We start from the raw sequence: 12,461 nt of genomic DNA on the forward strand, positions 1-12,461 counted from the left end.
GGGGCTGGCTGGACAACGTGGTCTGCTGGGCGGGGGGGTTGGAGGAGCAACTGATGCCCTTTGCACTTTGGGTAGCAAGAGTCTGAGGTGTCTCTGAGCCCTGTGCCATGTCGGGGGGGGGCGGGGGGGGGCGGGGGGGAGGAGGAGGAGGAGGAGGAGGAGGTGGGAAGGGCCGGGGCCTGCAGTCCTGTTCCCGGGGTGGCACGGCAAGTGGCTTCTTGCACAGGCTGCTTGGCCTGGGCTCCCCGCACCTGGGCCTTTGGAGGACTGGCCCTGTGCTTGCCAACACTTCCTGCAGGGACCCAGAGCTGGGAGGTTGCATCTCTCAGCCCTGGGTCGGGCAGAGCCCCAGCGGGCCATGCCCACCACCTCTCTCAGCACCGGTCCCCCAGAAGGCTCCTTTGGGACCAGGATTCTCTTGCGGTGACTCTTTAAGGTCTGGCCCCTGGATGGAGGGGCACCAGGAGTAGAGGAGCAGGAAGGGGAAGGGGGTGGCCATGCGAGGGGACACTTTGAGGCCAAGTCCCAGCTTCAGCCTGATCCTCCTGGGAACCCCGCTCTGAGACAAGGAGCCGGGCTTCGCATTCCCACAGCAGCCAGTCGTGGGCTGAGGACACCTGGGGCGTTGGGAACTCCCTGGCTTCTCCTTGGTTTAACATCTAGAGCTGCTTGGGAATCGCGCCGCCACACACACCCGAGTGCAGGTGTCTTCCGCACAGACTGCGGGCCTCGCTCTTCTGAAGGCCGCTAGCTCGCCACCCACCCACGGGTGAACCTGGTCAGGGTGCTTTCTCTAAGGGGCAGACTCTTTTCCGGGCGGGCTACCGGTGTCTCTGTTTGCTCGTTTCTTTCTTCCATTTCGGGAAAGTCTTCCTTGCTGGGTGTGGAAATCTCCTATGCCTTCCCTCGCCTATTCTGTCAGCTTGAAAATTCTCTTTCAGTTGCCACCCTCACAGATGGATTAGGAAACTCTTTCCGGTGCACTCATTAGTGAAATGACCTCAATGAAGCTGGAATCCAATATCTAATGGCCGATTTTTAGCGAGTCCACACGCCAGGGTGGTTGGGGGGCAATGCAGCCCCGGCCAGGCCCAGGCCCCTTGGACTGGGCCACAGGAGGACACAGAGGAGGGTCCCGGCCCCCACGAAGCGGTGCCGGCAGTTCTCCACGGGGTTGGGCGTTTTCCAGAGGTAGGAGATGGAGGGGACTGATTTCTTCAGCGCCCCCCAAACCACGCCACCCCACCCCACCCATGGGACACATCCCCAGAGAGAGACGCCCCATACACTGGCTGTGCCCCAGCCCTGGCCCGGGGGAATAGGCGGCAGCCCACCCACAGGGCGAGGGGGGGGGCGCAGCTGAAAGGGGTTGTGGGGGAGGGCGGCCCCTGGCTGGGGTCAAAGGGCGAGCGCCCCGCGCGTGCCCAGTCAGCGGCAGCGACGCGCCGGGGGTGGGCAGCGGGTAGGTGAAGGAGGCCGGGCGAGGAGACGAGGGGGGCTGGGAGGGCTCCACCTTGGCGAGTCCAGCCGTGGAGGCGTATCTTGTGTGAGTGAGTGTGAGTGTGTGTGTGTGTGTATAGAGAGACAGCCCCCCGCCCCGCCCCGCCCCGCCCATCACCCCCGTCCCTGGGAGCCCGCGGGACCCGGCCGGCGAACTCAACAGGCCCGGCCCGCCGCGGGGCCTGGGGCGGGAGGCGGCGGCGGCCGCCGTCTAGGGCCACACCACCCTGAACGCCCCCGATCTCGTCTGGTCTCGGAAGCTAAGCAGGGTCGGGCCTGGCTAGTGCTTGGATGGGAGACCGCCTGGGAATACCGGGTGCCACAGGCTGCTTCTTTTTTTTTTTTTTTTTTGCCTCTTGTTCTGTCCCCTTTCTGGGAGCGCGGCGGCGGCCCGGGGTGGGGGTGACCCCAACCCTCAGCGCCCGCCGCGGTGCCTGGCGCCCCAGCCCGCACCGTGGGGCCTCCTCTTGTCCCAAGCCGCGACACCGCCGCCACGCGGCAGCATGCGTGGCATCTGGACTGTCAGGTCTCAGACCAAAGGTCTGCTCTGTGGGAACCGACACGCTGGAGGAAACCTTGAGAGTCTGAGAGGGGAGGGAGTTCCAGAAGAAGGCCAGGATGTCATTTTGAGGGAGTATGTGACCAGAACTCGTCCCGTTGCTTTGGGGTACTATGGGCTACACGCAGGAATCTTTGGTGGTGGCACCTGATGTTGGGGGATCCGGAGTCACACCCAGACCTGCTCCACAGGCCTCCTTTTACTTTTCTCTTCGGATTCATTATTTTTAAAAAGTGTCTCTTACCTCTATTATTGCATTTCCTTTCCTCTCTCTTTTCAAGCAGATGATGGGAGTACAAGTATTCAGGTGACATGTGTTGCCCGTGCCCCCCTCCCCCCTGTGTTCTTATTCATATACCTCTCATGTTGTTCCAGCGTATTGTGGGGGTACCAATGTTAAGGTCGGGTACGTTGCCCTCTCCAAGCCTCCCCCCTCGGGTCAGAGCTTCAAGTGCGCCCATCCCCCAGTCGGTGCGCACCCACCCCATGCCTAATGGATGTGTATGCCCCTCCCCTCCCCCCACCCGCCCGACACCCACCCGATGAAGGTGATTCCTCTCTGTCCACTTAGGTGTCCATCCGTTCCTACCAGTTTGCTGGTGAGCGCGCTCACGTGGTGCTCGTGTGTCCATTCTTGGGATACTTGGCCTACTGGAACGGGTTCCAGCTCTGGCCAGGAGAACACGAGAGGTGCCCTCTCACCGCTGCTCCTCACAGCCGAATGGCACTCCGTGGTGTCCACGCGCCACATTTTATTAATGCACTCCTGGATGGATGGGCACTCGGGTCGCTTCCACGTCTTTGCGATTGTGAATTGTGCCCTAACTGTCACCCTAACCCTTACCCAGCCCGTCTCCTCTGCCCCTGCCTGACGCACTCCTCCCCGGCCAGGCCCGTCACTGTCCTGGGCCCCCGCCTGACCGGCTCCTCCCCGCCCGGCCTGTCACCGTCCTCTGCCCCTGCCTGACATGCTCCTTCCCGCCCGGCCTCTCACCGTCCTCGGCCCCTGCCTGACCGGCTCCTCCGTCGCCTGGGCCTTCCAAGGGCTTGGTGTGGACGCTGCTTCCAGGAAGCCCTCCAGAAACCCGGCAGCAGGGTGGCCGCAGCAGTCTCCAGCAGCCGTCCCTAAGTCGCGTGAGTGCGGGGGACGTGCCCCCGCTGTGCCCCCGCGGGGGCCCAGCCTGGTGTCTTCCCTGAGGCCCTGCGGCTGCCGGCTGCCGCTCCCGGCAAGGGGAGAGCCGCGGAGGTGGGGACCGCCTCCTCATGGGGACGTACACGCAGCTCTCCACGTCGGATTCCGGGGCTCTCTGTCCTGCCCGAAGGCCCAGCTGGCCTGCGGGTCCTTAGAGTGGCAAAAACATCCGAAAACTGAGACTGAGGGTCCGGTGGGTGTCTGCACTTTTGTGCTGGGCACCCCAGGGAGGCCCGGGGGCTGGCTGGACAACGTGGTCTGCTGGGCGGGGGGGTTGGAGGAGCAACTGATGCCCTTTGCACTTTGGGTAGCAAGAGTCTGAGGTGTCTCTGAGCCCTGTGCCATGTCGGGGGGGGGCGGGGGGGGCGGGGGGGAGGAGGAGGAGGAGGAGGAGGAGGTGGGAAGGGCCGGGGCCTGCAGTCCTGTTCCCGGGGTGGCACGGCAAGTGGCTTCTTGCACAGGCTGCTTGGCCTGGGCTCCCCGCACCTGGGCCTTTGGAGGACTGGCCCTGTGCTTGCCAACACTTCCTGCAGGGACCCAGAGCTGGGAGGTTGCATCTCTCAGCCCTGGGTCGGGCAGAGCCCCAGCGGGCCATGCCCACCACCTCTCTCAGCACCGGTCCCCCAGAAGGCTCCTTTGGGACCAGGATTCTCTTGCGGTGACTCTTTAAGGTCTGGCCCCTGGATGGAGGGGCACCAGGAGTAGAGGAGCAGGAAGGGGAAGGGGGTGGCCATGCGAGGGGACACTTTGAGGCCAAGTCCCAGCTTCAGCCTGATCCTCCTGGGAACCCCGCTCTGAGACAAGGAGCCGGGCTTCGCATTCCCACAGCAGCCAGTCGTGGGCTGAGGACACCTGGGGCGTTGGGAACTCCCTGGCTTCTCCTTGGTTTAACATCTAGAGCTGCTTGGGAATCGCGCCGCCACACACACCCGAGTGCAGGTGTCTTCCGCACAGACTGCGGGCCTCGCTCTTCTGAAGGCCGCTAGCTCGCCACCCACCCACGGGTGAACCTGGTCAGGGTGCTTTCTCTAAGGGGCAGACTCTTTTCCGGGCGGGCTACCGGTGTCTCTGTTTGCTCGTTTCTTTCTTCCATTTCGGGAAAGTCTTCCTTGCTGGGTGTGGAAATCTCCTATGCCTTCCCTCGCCTATTCTGTCAGCTTGAAAATTCTCTTTCAGTTGCCACCCTCACAGATGGATTAGGAAACTCTTTCCGGTGCACTCATTAGTGAAATGACCTCAATGAAGCTGGAATCCAATATCTAATGGCCGATTTTTAGCGAGTCCACACGCCAGGGTGGTTGGGGGGCAATGCAGCCCCGGCCAGGCCCAGGCCCCTTGGACTGGGCCACAGGAGGACACAGAGGAGGGTCCCGGCCCCCACGAAGCGGTGCCGGCAGTTCTCCACGGGGTTGGGCGTTTTCCAGAGGTAGGAGATGGAGGGGACTGATTTCTTCAGCGCCCCCCAAACCACGCCACCCCACCCCACCCATGGGACACATCCCCAGAGAGAGACGCCCCATACACTGGCTGTGCCCCAGCCCTGGCCCGGGGGAATAGGCGGCAGCCCACCCACAGGGCGAGGGGGGGGGCGCAGCTGAAAGGGGTTGTGGGGGAGGGCGGCCCCTGGCTGGGGTCAAAGGGCGAGCGCCCCGCGCGTGCGCAGTCAGCGGCAGCGACGCGCCGGGGGTGGGCAGCGGGTAGGTGAAGGAGGCCGGGCGAGGAGACGAGGGGGGCTGGGAGGGCTCCACCTTGGCGAGTCCAGCCGTGGAGGCGTATCTTGTGTGAGTGAGTGTGAGTGTGTGTGTGTGTGTGTGTATAGAGAGACAGCCCCCCGCCCCGCCCCGCCCCGCCCATCACCCCCGTCCCTGGGAGCCCGCGGGACCCGGCCGGCGAACTCAACAGGCCCGGCCCGCCGCGGGGCCTGGGGCGGGAGGCGGCGGCGGCCGCCGTCTAGGGCCACACCACCCTGAACGCCCCCGATCTCGTCTGGTCTCGGAAGCTAAGCAGGGTCGGGCCTGGCTAGTGCTTGGATGGGAGACCGCCTGGGAATACCGGGTGCCACAGGCTGCTTCTTTTTTTTTTTTTTTTTTTTTTTTGCCTCTTGTTCTGTCCCCTTTCTGGGAGCGCGGCGGCGGCCCGGGGTGGGGGTGACCCCAACCCTCAGCGCCCGCCGCGGTGCCTGGCGCCCCAGCCCGCACCGTGGGGCCTCCTCTTGTCCCAAGCCGCGACACCGCCGCCACGCGGCAGCATGCGTGGCATCTGGACTGTCAGGTCTCAGACCAAAGGTCTGCTCTGTGGGAACCGACACGCTGGAGGAAACCTTGAGAGTCTGAGAGGGGAGGGAGTTCCAGAAGAAGGCCAGGATGTCATTTTGAGGGAGTATGTGACCAGAACTCGTCCCGTTGCTTTTGGGGTACTATGGGCTACACGCAGGAATCTTTGGTGGTGGCACCTGATGTTGGGGGATCCGGAGTCACACCCAGACCTGCTCCACAGGCCTCCTTTTACTTTTCTCTTCGGATTCATTATTTTTAAAAAGTGTCTCTTACCTCTATTATTGCATTTCCTTTCCTCTCTCTTTTCAAGCAGATGATGGGAGTACAAGTATTCAGGTGACATGTGTTGCCCGTGCCCCCCTCCCCCCTGTGTTCTTATTCATATACCTCTCATGTTGTTCCAGCGTATTGTGGGGGTACCAATGTTAAGGTCGGGTACGTTGCCCTCTCCAAGCCTCCCCCCTCGGGTCAGAGCTTCAAGTGCGCCCATCCCCCAGTCGGTGCGCACCCACCCCATGCCTAATGGATGTGTATGCCCCTCCCCTCCCCCCACCCGCCCGACACCCACCCGATGAAGGTGATTCCTCTCTGTCCACTTAGGTGTCCATCCGTTCCTACCAGTTTGCTGGTGAGCGCGCTCACGTGGTGCTCGTGTGTCCATTCTTGGGATACTTGGCCTACTGGAACGGGTTCCAGCTCTGGCCAGGAGAACACGAGAGGTGCCCTCTCACCGCTGCTCCTCACAGCCGAATGGCACTCCGTGGTGTCCACGCGCCACATTTTATTAATGCACTCCTGGATGGATGGGCACTCGGGTCGCTTCCACGTCTTTGCGATTGTGAATTGTGCCCTAACTGTCACCCTAACCCTTACCCAGCCCGTCTCCTCTGCCCCTGCCTGACGCACTCCTCCCCGGCCAGGCCCGTCACTGTCCTGGGCCCCCGCCTGACCGGCTCCTCCCCGCCCGGCCTGTCACCGTCCTCTGCCCCTGCCTGACATGCTCCTTCCCGCCCGGCCTCTCACCGTCCTCGGCCCCTGCCTGACCGGCTCCTCCGTCGCCTGGGCCTTCCAAGGGCTTGGTGTGGACGCTGCTTCCAGGAAGCCCTCCAGAAACCCGGCAGCAGGGTGGCCGCAGCAGTCTCCAGCAGCCGTCCCTAAGTCGCGTGAGTGCGGGGGACGTGCCCCCGCTGTGCCCCCGCGGGGGCCCAGCCTGGTGTCTTCCCTGAGGCCCTGCGGCTGCCGGCTGCCGCTCCCGGCAAGGGGAGAGCCGCGGAGGTGGGGACCGCCTCCTCATGGGGACGTACACGCAGCTCTCCACGTCGGATTCCGGGGCTCTCTGTCCTGCCCGAAGGCCCAGCTGGCCTGCGGGTCCTTAGAGTGGCAAAAACATCCGAAAACTGAGACTGAGGGTCCGGTGGGTGTCTGCACTTTTGTGCTGGGCACCCCAGGGAGGCCCGGGGGCTGGCTGGACAACGTGGTCTGCTGGGCGGGGGGGTTGGAGGAGCAACTGATGCCCTTTGCACTTTGGGTAGCAAGAGTCTGAGGTGTCTCTGAGCCCTGTGCCATGTCGGGGGGGGGCGGGGGGGGCGGGGGGGAGGAGGAGGAGGAGGAGGAGGAGGTGGGAAGGGCCGGGGCCTGCAGTCCTGTTCCCGGGGTGGCACGGCAAGTGGCTTCTTGCACAGGCTGCTTGGCCTGGGCTCCCCGCACCTGGGCCTTTGGAGGACTGGCCCTGTGCTTGCCAACACTTCCTGCAGGGACCCAGAGCTGGGAGGTTGCATCTCTCAGCCCTGGGTCGGGCAGAGCCCCAGCGGGCCATGCCCACCACCTCTCTCAGCACCGGTCCCCCAGAAGGCTCCTTTGGGACCAGGATTCTCTTGCGGTGACTCTTTAAGGTCTGGCCCCTGGATGGAGGGGCACCAGGAGTAGAGGAGCAGGAAGGGGAAGGGGGTGGCCATGCGAGGGGACACTTTGAGGCCAAGTCCCAGCTTCAGCCTGATCCTCCTGGGAACCCCGCTCTGAGACAAGGAGCCGGGCTTCGCATTCCCACAGCAGCCAGTCGTGGGCTGAGGACACCTGGGGCGTTGGGAACTCCCTGGCTTCTCCTTGGTTTAACATCTAGAGCTGCTTGGGAATCGCGCCGCCACACACACCCGAGTGCAGGTGTCTTCCGCACAGACTGCGGGCCTCGCTCTTCTGAAGGCCGCTAGCTCGCCACCCACCCACGGGTGAACCTGGTCAGGGTGCTTTCTCTAAGGGGCAGACTCTTTTCCGGGCGGGCTACCGGTGTCTCTGTTTGCTCGTTTCTTTCTTCCATTTCGGGAAAGTCTTCCTTGCTGGGTGTGGAAATCTCCTATGCCTTCCCTCGCCTATTCTGTCAGCTTGAAAATTCTCTTTCAGTTGCCACCCTCACAGATGGATTAGGAAACTCTTTCCGGTGCACTCATTAGTGAAATGACCTCAATGAAGCTGGAATCCAATATCTAATGGCCGATTTTTAGCGAGTCCACACGCCAGGGTGGTTGGGGGGCAATGCAGCCCCGGCCAGGCCCAGGCCCCTTGGACTGGGCCACAGGAGGACACAGAGGAGGGTCCCGGCCCCCACGAAGCGGTGCCGGCAGTTCTCCACGGGGTTGGGCGTTTTCCAGAGGTAGGAGATGGAGGGGACTGATTTCTTCAGCGCCCCCCAAACCACGCCACCCCACCCCACCCATGGGACACATCCCCAGAGAGAGACGCCCCATACACTGGCTGTGCCCCAGCCCTGGCCCGGGGGAATAGGCGGCAGCCCACCCACAGGGCGAGGGGGGGGGCGCAGCTGAAAGGGGTTGTGGGGGAGGGCGGCCCCTGGCTGGGGTCAAAGGGCGAGCGCCCCGCGCGTGCGCAGTCAGCGGCAGCGACGCGCCGGGGGTGGGCAGCGGGTAGGTGAAGGAGGCCGGGCGAGGAGACGAGGGGGGCTGGGAGGGCTCCACCTTGGCGAGTCCAGCCGTGGAGGCGTATCTTGTGTGAGTGAGTGTGAGTGTGTGTGTGTGTGTATAGAGAGACAGCCCCCCGCCCCGCCCCGCCCCGCCCCGCCCATCACCCCCGTCCCTGGGAGCCCGCGGGACCCGGCCGGCGAACTCAACAGGCCCGGCCCGCCGCGGGGCCTGGGGCGGGAGGCGGCGGCGGCCGCCGTCTAGGGCCACACCACCCTGAACGCCCCCGATCTCGTCTGGTCTCGGAAGCTAAGCAGGGTCGGGCCTGGCTAGTGCTTGGATGGGAGACCGCCTGGGAATACCGGGTGCCACAGGCTGCTTCTTTTTTTTTTTTTTTTGCCTCTTGTTCTGTCCCCTTTCTGGGAGCGCGGCGGCGGCCCGGGGTGGGGGTGACCCCAACCCTCAGCGCCCGCCGCGGTGCCTGGCGCCCCAGCCCGCACCGTGGGGCCTCCTCTTGTCCCAAGCCGCGACACCGCCGCCACGCGGCAGCATGCGTGGCATCTGGACTGTCAGGTCTCAGACCAAAGGTCTGCTCTGTGGGAACCGACACGCTGGAGGAAACCTTGAGAGTCTGAGAGGGGAGGGAGTTCCAGAAGAAGGCCAGGATGTCATTTTGAGGGAGTATGTGACCAGAACTCGTCCCGTTGCTTTTGGGGTACTATGGGCTACACGCAGGAATCTTTGGTGGTGGCACCTGATGTTGGGGGATCCGGAGTCACACCCAGACCTGCTCCACAGGCCTCCTTTTACTTTTCTCTTCGGATTCATTATTTTTAAAAAGTGTCTCTTACCTCTATTATTGCATTTCCTTTCCTCTCTCTTTTCAAGCAGATGATGGGAGTACAAGTATTCAGGTGACATGTGTTGCCCGTGCCCCCCTCCCCCCTGTGTTCTTATTCATATACCTCTCATGTTGTTCCAGCGTATTGTGGGGGTACCAATGTTAAGGTCGGGTACGTTGCCCTCTCCAAGCCTCCCCCCTCGGGTCAGAGCTTCAAGTGCGCCCATCCCCCAGTCGGTGCGCACCCACCCCATGCCTAATGGATGTGTATGCCCCTCCCCTCCCCCCACCCGCCCGACACCCACCCGATGAAGGTGATTCCTCTCTGTCCACTTAGGTGTCCATCCGTTCCTACCAGTTTGCTGGTGAGCGCGCTCACGTGGTGCTCGTGTGTCCATTCTTGGGATACTTGGCCTACTGGAACGGGTTCCAGCTCTGGCCAGGAGAACACGAGAGGTGCCCTCTCACCGCTGCTCCTCACAGCCGAATGGCACTCCGTGGTGTCCACGCGCCACATTTTATTAATGCACTCCTGGATGGATGGGCACTCGGGTCGCTTCCACGTCTTTGCGATTGTGAATTGTGCCCTAACTGTCACCCTAACCCTTACCCAGCCCGTCTCCTCTGCCCCTGCCTGACGCACTCCTCCCCGGCCAGGCCCGTCACTGTCCTGGGCCCCCGCCTGACCGGCTCCTCCCCGCCCGGCCTGTCACCGTCCTCTGCCCCTGCCTGACATGCTCCTTCCCGCCCGGCCTCTCACCGTCCTCGGCCCCTGCCTGACCGGCTCCTCCGTCGCCTGGGCCTTCCAAGGGCTTGGTGTGGACGCTGCTTCCAGGAAGCCCTCCAGAAACCCGGCAGCAGGGTGGCCGCAGCAGTCTCCAGCAGCCGTCCCTAAGTCGCGTGAGTGCGGGGGACGTGCCCCCGCTGTGCCCCCGCGGGGGCCCAGCCTGGTGTCTTCCCTGAGGCCCTGCGGCTGCCGGCTGCCGCTCCCGGCAAGGGGAGAGCCGCGGAGGTGGGGACCGCCTCCTCATGGGGACGTACACGCAGCTCTCCACGTCGGATTCCGGGGCTCTCTGTCCTGCCCGAAGGCCCAGCTGGCCTGCGGGTCCTTAGAGTGGCAAAAACATCCGAAAACTGAGACTGAGGGTCCGGTGGGTGTCTGCACTTTTGTGCTGGGCACCCCAGGGAGGCCCGGGGGCTGGCTGGACAACGTGGTCTGCTGGGCGGGGGGGTTGGAGGAGCAACTGATGCCCTTTGCACTTTGGGTAGCAAGAGTCTGAGGTGTCTCTGAGCCCTGTGCCATGTCGGGGGGGGGCGGGGGGGGGGCGGGGGGGAGGAGGAGGAGGAGGAGGAGGAGGTGGGAAGGGCCGGGGCCTGCAGTCCTGTTCCCGGGGTGGCACGGCAAGTGGCTTCTTGCACAGGCTGCTTGGCCTGGGCTCCCCGCACCTGGGCCTTTGGAGGACTGGCCCTGTGCTTGCCAACACTTCCTGCAGGGACCCAGAGCTGGGAGGTTGCATCTCTCAGCCCTGGGTCGGGCAGAGCCCCAGCGGGCCATGCCCACCACCTCTCTCAGCACCGGTCCCCCAGAAGGCTCCTTTGGGACCAGGATTCTCTTGCGGTGACTCTTTAAGGTCTGGCCCCTGGATGGAGGGGCACCAGGAGTAGAGGAGCAGGAAGGGGAAGGGGGTGGCCATGCGAGGGGACACTTTGAGGCCAAGTCCCAGCTTCAGCCTGATCCTCCTGGGAACCCCGCTCTGAGACAAGGAGCCGGGCTTCGCATTCCCACAGCAGCCAGTCGTGGGCTGAGGACACCTGGGGCGTTGGGAACTCCCTGGCTTCTCCTTGGTTTAACATCTAGAGCTGCTTGGGAATCGCGCCGCCACACACACCCGAGTGCAGGTGTCTTCCGCACAGACTGCGGGCCTCGCTCTTCTGAAGGCCGCTAGCTCGCCACCCACCCACGGGTGAACCTGGTCAGGGTGCTTTCTCTAAGGGGCAGACTCTTTTCCGGGCGGGCTACCGGTGTCTCTGTTTGCTCGTTTCTTTCTTCCATTTCGGGAAAGTCTTCCTTGCTGGGTGTGGAAATCTCCTATGCCTTCCCTCGCCTATTCTGTCAGCTTGAAAATTCTCTTTCAGTTGCCACCCTCACAGATGGATTAGGAAACTCTTTCCGGTGCACTCATTAGTGAAATGACCTCAATGAAGCTGGAATCCAATATCTAATGGCCGATTTTTAGCGAGTCCACACGCCAGGGTGGTTGGGGGGCAATGCAGCCCCGGCCAGGCCCAGGCCCCTTGGACTGGGCCACAGGAGGACACAGAGGAGGGTCCCGGCCCCCACGAAGCGGTGCCGGCAGTTCTCCACGGGGTTGGGCGTTTTCCAGAGGTAGGAGATGGAGGGGACTGATTTCTTCAGCGCCCCCCAAACCACGCCACCCCACCCCACCCATGGGACACATCCCCAGAGAGAGACGCCCCATACACTGGCTGTGCCCCAGCCCTGGCCCGGGGGAATAGGCGGCAGCCCACCCACAGGGCGAGGGGGGGGGCGCAGCTGAAAGGGGTTGTGGGGGAGGGCGGCCCCTGGCTGGGGTCAAAGGGCGAGCGCCCCGCGCGTGCGCAGTCAGCGGCAGCGACGCGCCGGGGGTGGGCAGCGGGTAGGTGAAGGAGGCCGGGCGAGGAGACGAGGGGGGCTGGGAGGGCTCCACCTTGGCGAGTCCAGCCGTGGAGGCGTATCTTGTGTGAGTGAGTGTGAGTGTGTGTGTGTGTGTGTGTATAGAGAGACAGCCCCCCGCCCCGCCCCGCCCCGCCCATCACCCCCGTCCCTGGGAGCCCGCGGGACCCGGCCGGCGAACTCAACAGGCCCGGCCCGCCGCGGGGCCTGGGGCGGGAGGCGGCGGCGGCCGCCGTCTAGGGCCACACCACCCTGAACGCCCCCGATCTCGTCTGGTCTCGGAAGCTAAGCAGGGTCGGGCCTGGCTAGTGCTTGGATGGGAGACCGCCTGGGAATACCGGGTGCCACAGGCTGCTTCTTTTTTTTTTTTTTTTTTTTTTTTGCCTCTTGTTCTGTCCCCTTTCTGGGAGCGCGGCGGCGGCCCGGGGTGGGGGTGACCCCAACCCTCAGCGCCCGCCGCGGTGCCTGGCGCCCCAGCCCGCACCGTGGGGCCTCCTCTTGTCCCAA

General features: G+C 63.9%; 4 pseudogenes; all 4 read left to right on the plus strand.

Moving 5' to 3' along the window:
- The first annotated feature begins 1,709 nt into the window (after positions 1-1,709).
- LOC142867203 (uncharacterized) lies at positions 1,710-1,828 on the plus strand (annotated as a pseudogene).
- A 3,371-nt stretch (positions 1,829-5,199) lies between these two features.
- LOC142867204 (uncharacterized) lies at positions 5,200-5,318 on the plus strand (annotated as a pseudogene).
- A 3,379-nt stretch (positions 5,319-8,697) lies between these two features.
- On the plus strand, positions 8,698-8,816 carry LOC142867205 (uncharacterized; annotated as a pseudogene).
- A 3,372-nt stretch (positions 8,817-12,188) lies between these two features.
- Positions 12,189-12,307, plus strand: LOC142867206 (uncharacterized; annotated as a pseudogene).
- Positions 12,308-12,461: the final 154 nt, after the last annotated feature.

This window comes from Microcebus murinus, unplaced genomic scaffold, assembly GCF_040939455.1.
Source record: "Microcebus murinus isolate Inina unplaced genomic scaffold, M.murinus_Inina_mat1.0 scaf014_hap2_Mmur4.0, whole genome shotgun sequence".
In the NCBI taxonomy this organism is placed as follows: domain Eukaryota; kingdom Metazoa; phylum Chordata; class Mammalia; order Primates; family Cheirogaleidae; genus Microcebus; species Microcebus murinus.